At 39.7% G+C, this 16,474-nt stretch overlaps 1 long non-coding RNA gene across 2 annotated transcripts; it reads left to right on the plus strand.

The window, feature by feature from the left end:
* Nucleotides 1-2,215: 2,215 nt before the first annotated feature.
* On the plus strand, nt 2,216-15,239 carry LOC130558396 (uncharacterized). Of its 2 annotated transcripts, none has more exons than XR_008963425.1 (5): nt 2,216-2,452; nt 3,881-3,930; nt 6,185-6,472; nt 11,488-11,706; nt 13,826-15,239. It is a non-coding gene; the product is annotated as an uncharacterized LOC130558396 (long non-coding RNA). The 2 variants fall into 2 exon arrangements; XR_008963424.1 differs by having other exon boundaries at nt 2,223-2,452; nt 11,491-11,706.
* The last annotated feature ends 1,235 nt before the right edge of the window (nt 15,240-16,474 follow it).

Consider the following 16,474-nt stretch of genomic DNA (forward strand, 5'->3'; position numbering starts at 1 on the left):
ACTCATACACGTACACACAAAAACTGAAACCATATTAGGACGTTAGTATAGGCTAATCACAAAAATATATTATAGATTTTACCATTTCAAATATGGACAGCTACTTTGGTTTATTAGTAGGCCTATTATGTTGTGAAGACATTTATAACAATTTGCAATTCACAATACTAGCCAAACCTGTACACACGCGCGCACACACACGGACACACACACACGCGCGCGCACACACGCGGACACACACGCGCGCACACACGCGGACACACACGCGCGCACACACACACACGCACACACGCACGCACACACACACACACACACACGCACGCACGCACGCACGCACGCACGCACGCACGCACGCACGCACGCACGCACGCACGCAGACTTTGGTTGACTATCCCCGTGGGGACAGTCCATAGGCGTAATGTTTTTTATACTGTACAAACTGTATATTCTATCCCCTATGCCTAACCCTATCCCTAAACCTAAAGATCATAGAACACTTTTTGCATTTTTAGATTTTTAAAAAATATTGTTCTGTACAATTTATAAGCTTTTGTGCCCATGAGGACCTCAATTTTGGTCCCCACGGTGACACGAGTCCCCAGGTGTTGGTGTGTATTCAGGTTTAGGTCCCCACCGGGATATACAAACATGAACACACACACACACACACACACATACACACACGCACACACACACGCACACACACACACACACACACACGCACACACACGCACACACACACACACACACACACGCGCGCACACACACGCACGCACACACACACGCACACACACACACACACACACACACACCATACCATATACCCTTGTTTAACCATTATTTATAATCCTATTTAAAAGCATCTTCATAATTACATTGACCTACGTTGAAGAGGCAATATGTGTTCATGAAACTAAAATGACTTTAATAATGAAGCAACAAAGTCAACGTTTTGGAAGTTCCTCGTCCTTTCCATTCTGTCCTCTTGGTTTGGCAGCTCATGGCTTTAATTATTCACAGCTTTCTATAACTGTATGATGGAGATCTAAATAACAGCATACAGGTGATTATTTATCAGAGTAGTGATCAAACGTGTTCAAGAATCCCCTGGGAAATGACTGAGATGAGTTAAAGCAATATGATAGCAGAAACATCTTGTCGCTCGATAATTGACAATGACCCTGGGACGTGCCATCACTGAACAGTCTCTGTCTGATTCTCACAGCATCTTTGGCGGACACGACGACTTGGCGCATTATCTCAACTCATTACTTCTCGACGGGTCGGCTTTCACGAAAAGCTCGAGGCCTGCTGCCCCCGGTGTCTTTGGGAGTTTTCGCGTGCTACCGAGCTTTGAAGAAAGGATAACAGCCGGTGGAAATCGATGGACTTTGTGACAGAGAGTGCATTTATGTTGCGAGCTTACGGAAGTCGGAGACAACACAACCGACTGACAGAGAAAAAATAAGACCCATACGGCTTCTGACAGAGTTGTCTATTTGGCAGTCGCGCCTCCTACCAGTAATTTATTCAAAGGAGATTTTTATCCCCAGCGATCTGATTCTTATGATAATCAACCGACCGACACCCTTTTCTGTCCTCTTGTCTGGGTCTACTCTCGGTCCTGGCGGTTAAAGCTGATTTGCACGGTTTCACCCTGCCGATTCAGTGGTCACATTCCTAGACACTTACAGAGAAAAAGGCAAAGACAAAGGGTTGCTGGGAGCGAGTGCACTTGAGTTTATACTGTGGGTTACAGTTGAAAGAGTCTCGAAGTCAACGTGTTCTTAATTCTCCTAAAAGACCAGAGGCCTTTTGGAGAGTCAAATAGGATGGCCAAAGTGCTCCTTTTTATAACAGTATTATAGGTAGCCTATGAAACATTAATAAACCCAATATGACTGTTTGCTGTAACGTCAGTCATGTGCTCCCTGGGTTTGGTTTGTCTAGTTTTTAAGGCATTCAAAGTGCAGTGCATGAACAAAAATGGCATTATGGCTATTCATTTTTTTAACAAAGAGTGGTAATTGAATTGCTTGTGTGTAAATTTAAGCAACAATCTATTGCTAATTCGAGAGGGTGGGGACAAATTGTAACTGCAACGTGTCATAAGGGGAGGACTTAAACGATGCTATATGTTTTTTGGCTTGCAGGATGAGGCCCACAATTCGTTTCGAACGCGGAATGAAAGGAGGGGGGACGACGAGCAGCTCATTTCACTCTCCGTAGGGGAGGAGATGGGGCATCTCAATGGGAAATATGGGTGAAAAGACTGCGTGCAGCCCGACACAGAGATGCTGAATGGATGGGGCCAGTGCAACGTCACGCGGAGCCGCAGCCATGAAGCGGAGGACCAGAGCGCGAGACAATATTCGGGAGCGCACGCAGCTCGCACGGGTACAGTGATCATTGCAATCCGTCCTATAAAGATCATCGATGCTCCTGGATAAGAGTGAGTATGAGATAACATTTAGCTCTGTATTACAGATCTATTTACAGTACCACTGTATGAATGTGTCACTGTGTTTTAGTGGTGATTTGACAGAAACAGCGCAGAACAGGTTGCGTTTTGTAGCGGTCCTTCTTGGATTTGGCTCTGATGTTAGAGATGGTCAGGGCGCTCGAGTCGTGTGCATCCTTTTTAGACTCGCATAAAGGCTAATTCTTATAGTATCATATCGTAAATCATTCCATCAGATGCTAATAGATCTGTTAGATAGGTATAGGCAAAGGTTTAATTCATCAGTGTATATATTAATGTAATTTCTAGTCTAATTTGAACATGTGTGCAGATTACAAGTCAAGGCTTGTAACAAACCAAATACGGACCATTTTCCTTTTTCTGTCTTTTTAGATTGATTAGATTTATAGATTAATTTGTGAGCTATAATAAACCCCCAAATCCATATGTATTTTTTCAGAGTTATACAAACGTGCTAGTTCAAACGAATTGCTTTCAGACAAAATCAGTCACTTTCTGCAATAAAAATGCAATTCTTTAATTGAAAGAATCATTTCTAATTCAAACAGAATAAAACATGACTAACTGTAATTTTCGAAAATATCATTATTCCTTTGGCTCATTCTAACAATGTAATGGAAAAAGCTAATTGTGTGTAGCCCTATTGTGTGTGAGGGGATCTTAAACACACAAACAAATTGTTTCAAAAACCTTGGCACATATGATTGAAATTTGTACAGTGTTTATGAGTTGGAGGCCTGTGCGCATGACTTCTAATCCTTGTGGCCGCCGTTCAGATTTATCACAAGGCCGAATATTTGCTTTCCACGTGCCTCTTACATGCGCATTTCTTAACGCTGGTCAGCGAATGCGAAAGCATACACTTTGCACATGTGTATCGGATGGACACTAGCATCTCGTAATTTATTTTAGAAAGTATAGTTTTATAGGTTTAGAAAATATATTAAAGACGTAGGTATGTGTGTGTGCATCCCCCATGCACACATAATATTAGCTATATGCAAGACCATGATTAGATAGAATCAACTAGCCTGTAGTCTGCACTCTGGTCATTCTGTATCTGTTGTATCTGCTCATTGATGCAGAGTGAATTGTTAAATAGTTGTCTAAATTATGTGATACAAAGTATACAAATATTTGAATAATAAAGTAGCTACATAATTTCGTGGGCACTTCAAATCATTGTGGATGTTAAGGTGTGGTCTGCCTCACATGCTATTTGCTTTGTTACTCAGGCTAGTTGTTTATATAACACAAACGACCCAGACGTTCTGTATACAGCCTTAAATATCTGCATTTATATTTCATTTGCATATAATATAATATAAATTTAAGACTAACAAACATGACATTCCAGTTCTTATGTTGTCCTCACTTTCCCCACGTTTTTCCATACAGGACGTCCAGTAGAGGAAAAGAGATTTTGCATGCGGGGACACGTCACACAGGTATACATTTTGTTTTAATGTTCACTGTTTATTGTAATATAGGCAGTAGGTCTGCATTTAGGGAAATATTTGTCAACACTACACATACACATACACACTGGCAATAATAGCCTATACATTCCAAAAACTATTTGGAATTAGAGCGCGTTGGATTGCAGTTTTTTTTCTTTATGCTTCAGTTTAGGCACAGACGCCGTTTAAATTATCTCTCTTTTTTATTTTAACCCTACTTAAACTAGTACGACGTCGGTAGCAATACACTTAACCCACGTGTTAATAAGAGCCTACTTGACAAAGGCCAAATCACTTCATAACATTCTAAAGCACTATCCACTAATAACCACAAAAATATGTAGATTTTACTGTATTTATACAGAGCAATGGATTAAAAAAAAAAATTACGCACAGTTATTTTTACTTTTTTTACAATCTAAAAACCATATATCAATTTATGTTTTCGTTTCTTAATAGTATTTCATTTTTACATAGTTTACATATAGTTTTTACATCGAGGTGTTGTGAACACAGCAATTTGTTTTCCCCATGTGAGCAGATCACCTGAACATTTATTCAGTTTTTAATCCAAACACATCTACACATCGCGATCGCCATTACATTTAGCTAATGCATTAAGATGAAAAGACCGCCGTAAAACAATCGATTAAACATTAATTTTCCAAATTTCACTAGGCCTTTACACCACAACTTTAGATCGTCACTTTATTCCTTATAATGGATCAAAACTATCGGAAGACGCAAATGGTCATATATGATATAGGCCTACGCCAATATAAAAAATCATGACGCTCATTAAATTCATGCCAAATAGGCTACGACATTAACATTTTTGATTAGTTATTGCACCTTTGAAAGAAACTCTTTGACCAGTTATTTCTATTTGTTCAGATATAAAGTAATGTTAGTGATCAGATTAGATCTCTTTTGCATTTGTTGTATAAACGAAACCCTAAAACAAAAATTAATTACTCATCGAATACTTTTTAATATAATTATTTTCCGAAGTGATTTAAATGTAAATACATCTACAAATAATAATAATGATATTTAGAATAATAAATAGGCCTACATTAATACCATTTAGATTAAAACTAATTCACATGTATTATTGTGTATATTAGGTGTATAACCTAAAATGTGATCTTCAATTAGGATACTATTTAGTTAAATTTGTATCATAAAATAATTAAAAAAAAATGTGGCTCTGTGTGTGTTTGTGCAAGTGTTAGTGAGGCTGTGTGTAATTAATATGGGCCTGCTGTAACTGTTCATTTGGGTTGATTCCTGTGTTTTTATTTAGTCATAAAGGTTGGTTTGCCAACCACTTACAGAGAGATTGAGGACATTTTGGTCTTGTTAACAATGTTCTAGTGCTTTTAGAAAATAATTGGATGATGAGCCATGTGTAGAGTAAATAAAAGTGTTTGAACTCGCCCCTCTGTCACCATTCTCACTAGCTTGAAAGGCTGTAATAAGTGATGACACTTTCTCTCCCTCTCTCCCTCTCCCTTTCTTCTTTTTGATTGCAACACCTCTAAGAGTGTATGGGGAGGGGCTTCTCACACACAAAGGCTTTTAATTGGACCAGCTCCTCTTTTATTTGCATAAAATCAGCCTAAAATCTACTGAGAGTCATGAGAAAGAGAGAGATAGGTTGAGAGCGAGAGACCTCATGATTTTACTAGTGCTGAAAGGCAACACAAACAACAGACTTGAGGGTAAATCTGTGAAAAAACTAAAACAACCAATGTTACTATTTTTTCCTTTTTTCTCTGTGAACACAGCCGGGGGCTTTTTTCATTTAAAAGTAAATCCCAGCCTTTGCGTGATGTATCTGAAAGCATCTCTCACCCATGGAACCCGATCAGGCTGCAAAGCAAGACAAGACATACCAAGCAATGAATAAATCCTTGCATCTCTAAAACCAGCTCAGACTGGTTAAACTGCATTTAAAGACTAGAGAAATTATTTTTTTACCAAGTCAAATGAATTGTGAGCATAACCAGTCAGCATTTAAAAGTTAAACATTAGTACACTTGAGAATAAATAGCAACCTTAGGAACGCTTAAGTGTGTGATGTTCATCACTTCGCATTTTAACAATGCACTGTTTTTTCTTTGCTTTGCACATTCCATATTTAAATACATCAGGTTTAATTGCTGCTTGTATTGAATTAAATACAGTTGACTTTAATTCAGTTCTAATTACAAAGTTAATAAAGCATCATTTTTTTCAGGTCCCAGTTCAGCGCTGGTTGGGTTCTACATATGGAAGAAGAGGATGGGTGGCCGGAGGGGTTGGCTGTTATCTTTGGTTATCTAGCTGTATGAGTGTTATTCATTCTTCATAAAGCTAGATAACCGAAAGTAACAAGAATCCCATTACACACCTGAAAGGCATCACCCCCACAAGCTGTACTCCCTCTCTCCTTTTCTTCCCAAGTCTCTCTCTGTCTCTCCCCTTCAATCTCTGCATCTTGCAAGAGCAAGCCACAAAATGGCCTCCATCAGTGCTGTCAGTGAAGGTAAGCTGCATGTTCTATTGTGCAACAAACAAGCTGTGATTTTATTCCTCATAGAAAGCATTAGGCAGCATCGTCTTTCCTCTTAAAGCGCAATTCCTCTAATTATTCCTTCTTATATTGCATGTAAAAATAGCGTTTCCTCTGTGGAATATGGCTAATGTGATTGTAAAGGGTGGTTTATTCAACTAAAGGATTACAAAGTAGGTATAAAAAAGGCTCTCTCTAGTCTCTCTTCTGTTACTTCAGAGTTCGTTCATATTTGTCATACTTAGGTTTATAAAAAATTAGATCAACCAAATTGTAAGGCTGGATGTAGAATTGTGAAACTCAGCTGGAGAGTCTATAAAAGCAACATCAATATACAATGAAATGTATTACTCTGGAAAAGCTGGCTAGTTCACTAGATTGTAATATGGCTAACATTAGACAGCTAAATGGAATATTTGATTGATGGCCACTAAGAACCCGTGCAAAAAATGAAGAGTAGACGGAAAAAATAAACATTCATGTCACTAGGCAACAACTTTCATTACAAATAATGCACAGAACGAGAATTATACAGAACAAATATAAGCAGTATGCAATACCTGATTGAAGGTTGTTTTGTGGAATAAGTACACGAGCCTTGCATATAAAATACTCTTCCTGTCTGGAGAAAACAGGATGTTTTCTGTTGTATTACAGTGTGTAGACATAGTTTGGTGTGGGTAAGAGACAGTGTTCGAGAGCATGTTGTGCAATGGTTTGTTGGTCAAGCATGGTCATGTTTAATCTGTAAAATGCTGGTCGCAAAGTGCAAGCAAGGCTTAATGCAGTGGCCACATGATGATCGCATGAGGGATCACCCCACAAACACTCATTCATTCTGTACCTTTGTTTAGCAAGGTTAAGACCTCATTGTCTTTTCAAAACCAACCAGCATCATTTGATACAACTCATGCATTTGAATAATTAACGGGCTGAAGCTTTCCCACGCAAATCTGGCCGCTGCTTCGGATGCATTTGAACCTCGGGCCGGCGCTGAAAAGAAAACATCGATTGTTTCAACGAGAATTTGTTAAGTTTCGGCTGAGAGGTGCTTGATTGGATGTGACAGTTGGCTGTGTTATAAATGGGCTCAGTTGGAGCCAGCGCTGGGATGGATGCTTCTAGGTGGAAAAGCTTGTTGTGATGGTCCTGAATACAGATCTGTTCTTCACTGTGCAACTGAACCTGAACCGTGTTGCTGACAAAAGCCATTAGCAAGCCTATGCCACAATCCCTTTTACTATTAAGGCTGCGATCGGGGCTGGACATCAGACAATCAGATCATCGTACCTTTGGGCATGTTAGGCAATAATTTATCTCATTTGGAAAGAACAGGTCGTGGAGGCTTTACACAACTCTGTTCAAACTTTACATTCAAGTTTTTAGATTAGAGTGTTTGAGAAACATTATATATTTTTGAACAACTTGATGTTGTAACTGGCAGAGAATTGAAGATGTTAGCTATCTGTGCTCTCCATTAACATAAATCTAAATGATTGATACATTTACCGATTCACAAGTCATTTGTGAATATTAATGCTCAAATAGGTGAAAGTGTTTGTGTTCTTAATGATAAACACGTAGTGAGGTGCTACCGTTCTCTCTATGTTACTAGCCACAGACAGGGCTGCTGCATTGCAGGTGCGGGATTAAACAGTGAAGCTCTGAAAGCAAAAGACAAAGAGAGAGTAAATCCTATCAATGAAAACAGATTGAGTGAAGATGCACATGCTGTTACATGAGCAATGGCTTGATCATGTCTTAATTTCATACAATTCAATAACAAAATCAGAGCTACTTTTTCCAAATGACTACTTGAAAAAGTAAGTTTAGCAACACTAGATAGAAATCAATGAACTCCTATATTTGTGTGTTTGCCAACTTTTATAGTATTAATAGATTTATTATTTTAAAAAAAGCAATTTCTCAAAAGCAATTTATTATATTCAAATGATAATGTACATGTATGTAATAAATCTTAAAAAACAGACCAATACTAAACATAATTTTCACAGCTAGTCCATCATTATCTGTGTCTCTCACTGCATCTTTTACACCTACTGAGCAGTGTCTGCCCTTGCCGTGACAAAAACATATGCTGTCTACACATTTTGGCCTGGTTACAGCATCCAGTTGGCAAACAAAGTTCAATTACAAAATGTCTCTAAAAGTCCTATATAGGCATGAAAGTGTTTCTGTAGCTCAACTGGTTGAGCATGGTGCTTCCAATGCCAAGGTCATGGGTTTGATCCCAGGGAACACCCAAACGGTTAAAATATTTACCCTGAAACCTGCAGGTGTACCTTAAATTTAGGTTAGACAGGTCAAGTTCTCTGTTTGTAGGGACATATGAAACAGAAACTAAATGAGAAAATGGCAGGTTTCTTACTAAGCAGATTCCTACTCAAAGTGTCAACTAGAAAAACAGGCATTGTGCACCTATCTTTACCACCATCCTCCCCTCTCCCGTCGACTGTACTGTCAATAGAGCCAGTCCACTTTTCACATAGACAATGGATTCCTTTACCAACCTTTTGACAGCGTTCCAGTCACATCAACCAGGCTGCTTTTGGTGAGCAGCGCTCTGATTTCTGCCCCGGCTACGCTTCTCTTTCTTTGGACGGAACTCACCAACCGAGCCCCAAAATGGCTGCACTGTTGGAGAGGAAACTAAGGAATAGACGCTGGTTTCTTTGACCCCCTCCTGCTTAAACGTCGCCCCAAAGAATTGCGAATTCCCTTTAGGCTGTTAGAAAAGTCAATGGGCCCACACACACAAAGGGGATTAAACACTCAGCAGTAACAGGTGTAGCCAAACGCCGTCCTGGCCACATGAAAGGCTGATTCATCACACAAGCTTTATGGCGACGAGGAGACCACACCGTAATCGTTTAGACATTTAAATTTGGTCTAAAGGAATGAATGGGTAATTGAAAAATGGGGTTGTGTTTATTGGGTCTGCAAAGAAATGAATAGGAATATGACATTGTGTTTAACTGATGTAACAGTCGGTTAAAAGAACTGTTTTAAGGGATAGTAGTTAATTAAAAAAAAAACTTTCATTATTTACTCACCATCATGTCATTTCAAACCTGTATGGCATTCTTTTATCTGCAGAACACAAAAGAAGATATTTTGAAGAAAGTTTGTAACCAAACAACATTGGCCCCCATTGACTTCCATTGTATGGTACAGAAAACTAATGAGACATTTTTCATAATATCTTCTTTTGTGTTTTGAGTCATAAACAGGTTTTAAATGTCATGAGGGTGAATAAATGATGACAGAATTTTTATTTTTGGGTGAATTATCCCTTTTAATGCAGACAAAAATGATGTTTTTTCCCTTAAATAAATTACAGTTAGAAAAGCAAAGCTATATGCAGAATAATTCAGATTCATTTTTTTTCTAAATTCTTGCTGCCCGTCCACACTGAGACAGAATTTTTATCCTAATAAAAACCGAGTTTTTCCAAAGCATTCCTCCAAGTGAATAAATTCAAAAATAAAGTTTCAGTCACTTAGTGATAAAAAATAGTTTGTTAGTGATTCTGAACAGTTTAAACAACTCTCTCAGTATCAAACAAATAAAGGTTGAATTTAAATGTTTCCCATCAAACTATTTAAGTGGAGCAGTTAAAGAAAACTAATATTCACACGTTGTAAAATCATGATAAAATCTGCCTGATTGTCCAATTTTTTATGGGCCATTTTGTCAAAAGCTTGGCGCGCTAAACCCGTCCTCACTCCACTCACACTTCATTGAAGCATCATCTGGATGGCTTTTCACATGCGGTCCAGTCGCTGCCACATTGTTGTGCTCTCTCTTCAACACACCTACATATCCAATGAAAGCACACAGTCCCATTGTCACCTCAGCTGTTAATGTCAGAGGCCATACAATGGTTCCTATTTGCAGTATTTGCATAAGGCACTTTTCCAGCAAGCGTTTGGAGTGGTCTTGAGAGGGGTCCACTTTATCCAGCCACAGCAAAAAAATGTCAAGTGCCAATTAGGGAAGGTTTGCTGCCTTTCAGCAGATCCCCACCCCTCCAATCCTACTCTTTATATTCCCCAGCCGACTCTCTCACACTCCGGCCCGCTCTCGCCCAGACAACCCGTTCATGGCACCTTAAAACAAAGACCACCTCAGCCGGCTACCTCAGAGCAATGGAGGAAACTTCCCCCAGGAAAGGCTTGTTACGCTACGTTGTTGCGCTGTGTGAGAGAGTCTGGTGGACAATAAAGACTCTGCCTCTGTGAGCTTCTGAGATGATTAACAGATTTTCATAGTCCGTCCCTCGGCTGTGCTGCAGAGCCGCCTTAAGATGAACCCCTCAGATTGTGCACCCCATACATTTGACCTGAATCAGTTATACAGCTAGGTTTTTCAAATGTGGTGTGTACGTCCTTTGACCCAATGAGTGTTTTGTTTTTTTTAGAATGTTCTCTGTGGTGAGCAGCAAAATCAGGTGCAATACTGTTAGGACAGTTTTGTTAACACATTCAAATATGTTTTTGAGGTTTGTGTGTTTGTTGATGTCAAATTTGACAATACAGCACTGTTAGCACACAGAATAAAAGCACTCATAAACAATGTGTTCTTAAATGTCAAAATGAGCCATTTTTGTGCTCTCCGGGACACCGTTGTTCCTCCACAAAAATGTTTACTTCTGTTAGTCGCCTCCTGCCACCTGAAAGGATTTATTCTCCACTGTTTGTCTCTTTCATTCAATATCTCGGTGTAGATTTTTTCCCAGCCTTGATTCTCAGATGGTTGGGTCTGATTTGCATGCATTTGCATAATGAAAGTCATTTGCATGCTCAGGGCAGACTTTACCACGAGAACAGACATGAAAAGGTGCTTGCGCGCGTGCGCCGACGTGCGTGCACATGCATGCCCGATTGTGCTTATGCTGTCACATGCTGATGTAGCTGCAAACTTCATTCATGCCTTCTTCCCTTTATCTCTCCATTTTTCCTCTCTAGCAGCAATCCAACAATCCTGCTCTCCATGATGCCAGGGAAAGGAAATGAAGAAGGGCAGGTCGCTTCTGCGGCTGTCTTCCCACTCCGAGTCCTGCTGGCGTTGCTGTTCCCCTCCCCTTCGTCGCCCGCCTGCCCCCTTCCTCCCGTCACGAGATGCGGTTCGCACAAAGCCACCATCTTAGAGCATGCGGGCATTAAATGGAAGTGAAAAATAAGCAGGTATGACCTACCATCACTCTTCCGCGCCTCGCACCCGCCTCTCGCTCACTCATTTTCTTTTGCACACCGAGTCCCCTGCTCCCCTCGCTCTAAGGCGCTGTTTATTGGAGCAGATGCGTTTGTTAATTGTGAATATCACACGTTCTGGTCGTGATAGCCGCTGAAGGGGGCTGGGAGATGTTTTGTAGTCGTTCGCATTAAATCATTCTCCGGCACAATGGCGGAGGCAGAGCTGCATCTGCGGGCATCGGCATTGAATAGATGGCCATCGGGGATTCCGCTGCCCCGCCGCCACACCATGCCAGCCACTGTGATGGCACACTGCCATTATTGAGAGGAACAGCAAGACCTCTCTCCCGCTTTCAGCCGTAGTTGTCGTGAGAAGCGAGGATGAATGCGCGAAACGGATGAGTGTTGTCGGCCCCTTTTGAGTAGTGGAAGTAAAGAATACTTTGTGTGACTACCTTAAGCAATAGCAAGGGAGCGTGATGGGGGGTCTCGGTAGGGATGGTCTTGCTTTGTACGTCTTGGTTTTCAAAGAGTCACAGCTCAGACAAGTCCAGCATTGTTCTCCGTGGTGAGCTTGCTGCGATTCGCTGTTATTGAGGCCAGGAAACTATAAGTTTAAAAACTGCTTAACCAAAACACCGATTAGAGCGGCTGTGCGTGATTAAGTGAGGTAGCAAAATAAACAATACGGGCCATTGTCCCGCAACCTCTCAGAGGGACGTCTTTGTTCAGGTCCCATCACCGAAGTCCAGACGATACCTTGATACAGTGAAGGAATAGCGTTGCTCAGGGCTTAGTTTTTACTCAAGAAATGAGGAGAGTCTTAGCACATGAGTACATGCTAGGGAAGGTTTTTTGTCCTAGTCACAATCACACAAAAAATATTGGTAGACCAATTTATACAATCAATCACACTGGGCTCAGAATCACGTTATTGTTTGCATTTGCCTTAAGAGCAGTAATCTAAGTGTGCCACGGTAAACAGGTGGCAAACTGGAGACGAATGCGACTGAAAGAGACCGCACATTAAATTATGCACAGTAAAAACAAAGGCAAAGCACATCAGATTAACAAAAAAGTGGAATTTGCAGCAGCTTGCGTCTGGGAGCGTGTGTGTGTGGCTCAGAGGTGGCTGCGGCTCGGGTGAAGGGCCAGACAATCTCCTGTCTGCACACACACACACACATACACAAGGCTCCTCTTTTCTGAGCAGCTGCTCTCGCCTCTCCATGCAGGCACCAGCCTTGGGAACCACCACGGTGAGGCTTCCCCAAAAAACAGGCACTGGGGGCCCCCAAGTCTGAGTCTGTCTGTCTCCCCCCACCCCTTCGTCTCTCCATCCCCCTCCTGACGAGGATGCTGGGTGCCTGGGAAGGACTCGGAGTTCATGGTCAGACTGCCTATTGAGCTGACAGCCTGACTGTTTGCTCAATTCAGTCGTCTATTCAGGCAGGACAGGAGGAGGGAGACATAGACACAGTAACACTCCAATGAGTATTCATTTATAGAAGACAACCGGAGGGAGAGAGGGAAATCACGAAAGAAAGAATGAAAGAAAGAAAGAAGTGGAGAGGGTGGTGTGGAGAAGTCGTTTATTGTTTCACGTTTGGCTTAATGATAACGGTGCTAAAGAACAAACACATACTGAACGTTCTGACTTATATTACATTTCTATCTGTCTTTATTTTACTTTTAAAAAGCAAACTTTCACTAAAACTTCTTTGCGTGATCTAATTTCACGACAGTTTAAATGGAAACTACTTCTGACAAATGAATGTGGACTACAGTGGATGTTTGACCAGCTAGCTCTGGCTTGCTTGTGTTTGTAATCACCTGCACACCTCGAGTTGTTTGTCTAAGCTCTAAAGTTGGATCACATGCCTCCTCTTTGCTTTAGTTCCACTTTGTACCAAGCGCACATGCACCCTCAACTTCGGCCTCAATCTCTTAACCTGGCGCTTGCTGCAGCCTGCATGACTCATGCACGCCTGAGGTGTTTGTTTTCTGCAAACATTTTAACAACTCTCCGTTTGTTATGGAGCGATTGTATTGCATCCATCTGTACAAGAAAAATATTCAAGCAAACACATTTTCTTTTGTTTATTTACAGGTTTTTAGAGAGGAGTTGAAGATCACGAAATCCATCCAGCAAATAGAGGATGATGGTTCACATGCTGTACAGTAGCAGCGGCTGATGGAGTCACACATCTTTACTATGCATGTGCCCCAACATCAGATTCAAACAGCACTTTATAACTTTAACTGCAGCAATTTTGAAAACAGTTGTAGTGTGTATTTTTGAAGGGGTCTTGTGTATCTTCAATTAAGTCATTTGTCTCTTAGTTTTACTGCTAGAAACTTGTAAGTTATTGTGCGGGTATGGATCAATGTACTTAACAAATTGTGCATTTGTATTTCAATTCTAAAAGAGTTGAGGTTTTATTCAAGTAGTTCTGCTGTGAATTTAACAAATGCTGTGTTTAAAACATGCTTGGAAAGTCTAGGGCTTAAATATATTAATCTTTCAATTGAATTTAACCCAACACAATACAATCTAGTATGTTTTAGATTGCCGAGTACAATCTTTAGCATAGCGCACTTTACAAATTCAAACAATATTTTTTTCAGAATTTTTCTTTTAGTTGAATAGTTCTCAACACTAAAGATAAAGTAGCTGTTCTAGAAACTGTTAATGTGTGTGTACATCCCCTAACTGATTACTAATTGATATTTAACATGAATTGTTAGAAATAATGTGTGAGGCTCTGTAGATTCTGCATGTATGAATGGAAGACCCACGGCAGCAGTGAACGATACTGCACTCTTGATTGGACAGCTCAGTGTGTTGATGGACGGAGAGCTGTTGTCTTTAATTTTTATGCAGTTGCGTTGGGTTTGCAATCACCAGAAAGAGAAGGCAGATCAGACTTAAACTGCTATATTTGAGACATTCATTCACAGCATGCTATATCTGGTTTAAGGTGATCAGATATTTAAATCCCACTTAAATTGTTTTTTTTTTTAGATCGTAAAGTTATTTTAAAGGCTATTAAATGCTCTGTCTCTCTGTATTTTTGTTACAATCATTTATAGTTCAAATATTGATATGCAATTGTTTTAAGATTTTATTATAAATGTAAGAGTTGGTGCAAGTGTATGGTGCAGTCTATTTCGTAAACACTTTCCATGAAAACATTTTTTAATTGTAGCAAATCTACAATTTTAAATGTTTTAAATGTGACACATCAAATGTGAAGACAATGAACTGATCAAACGGAGCTTTTTGCTATGCAATTTTATCTATTTTGTTTGTAATTTTGTATCATGTTATTATGTCCAGTGGTGTGTAGTGCTGTATTAACAATATTTAAAATATATTCATTTCATTTGTAGTTCTTTTATGTTTATCTTTACTTTTCAGATAAATGTAAATGTGCCTTTCTTTTTTGAGTGATTTTCTGTAATACCACATGTGCCTTTGTAATGATGTCCTGTTATGGATATTAATAAATGTTTACTTTGAAAACAAACATGTGTTATTGTCTGCAAACATTTTGGAAATGCCTTGGAAAACTATTTTGTTGTATATCTGTTCAAATTCAAGCATTCCGCCACCCCACAGATTTCACATTAAATTAAAACCTCAAGATGATGGAAATATATTAAGATAAAAAATCTTAATTTGCTCAGGAGTTATAGCAGTAAACTACATTCAGTATACAATCCACCAACATTTCTTGGCTGCCCACAGAAACATAGAGTCTGGTAATACGACGCAGAAAAAGTGCTACGAGATGCCATAATGTAACCACTTTTGGCTACATGGTTCCTAAAAGAAAGTTTTACGTCCAAACTTCAAACAATTCCTCAAAGAACCCTTCTATGGCATTGCTATATAGCACTTTTTAAAGGCCATAATGATGCTGATCTGACACATGGTTAGACAACAGTAAGTTCAAAATGAAGATTGCTATTAGAAAAGAGCAATAAAAGGGTAATCTGCAGGTCAGGAGGTAAGAAATCCTTCCACCACTCCAACAGATTCATTTAAAACTTTGATTATTGCTCGCTGAACTCTCTGTAAGTCACTTTGGATAAAAGCGTCTGCTAAATGACTAAATGTAAATGTGATGAAGACTGTGACTGAATTTTATACAGTCAATTACAGGGCCAATTTTTGGGGGGGATCTATTGACAGAAATGCAATACAATATACATAGGCTAACTATGTCTTCACAGGTGTATAAAGACCTTACATAATGAAGCGTTATGTTTTTATTACCTTAGAATGAGCTATTTCTATCTACATACACCGCGGGTCCCCGTACATGCAATTCGCCATGTTGTTTCTACAGTAGCCCTAAAACAACAAACAGCTCTACAGAACACGTTTTGTAAATGTTATCTCCTTTGGCAAAGAAGCGAAAAAATGATGACATCTTAGTGCTGTGTCAGCCACCGTAGTGCTTTCGAAAGGGAGGGGTGGAGTGAGCTGTTAGTTGCAATTCGCAACCTCACCACTAGATGATGTTACATTTTGTATAATGGACCTTTAAGTTAACATGTTTTTCTCCTTACTTACTCACTGAATTAAATTACATATGCACTTGAATTTGCATGACAACATTCTAAGAGTCAGAGCATTGTGTGGTAAAGACATGGGTTGCAGATTTTTTTCACTGCCAGATTACACTGGGATGGCTACATTTACAAATATGGTTCCTTTGTTCTTATACTGTACAGTATATGGTCAGAGAGA

This window comes from Triplophysa rosa, linkage group LG8 (assembly GCF_024868665.1).
Source record: "Triplophysa rosa linkage group LG8, Trosa_1v2, whole genome shotgun sequence".
NCBI lineage: Eukaryota > Metazoa > Chordata > Actinopteri > Cypriniformes > Nemacheilidae > Triplophysa > Triplophysa rosa.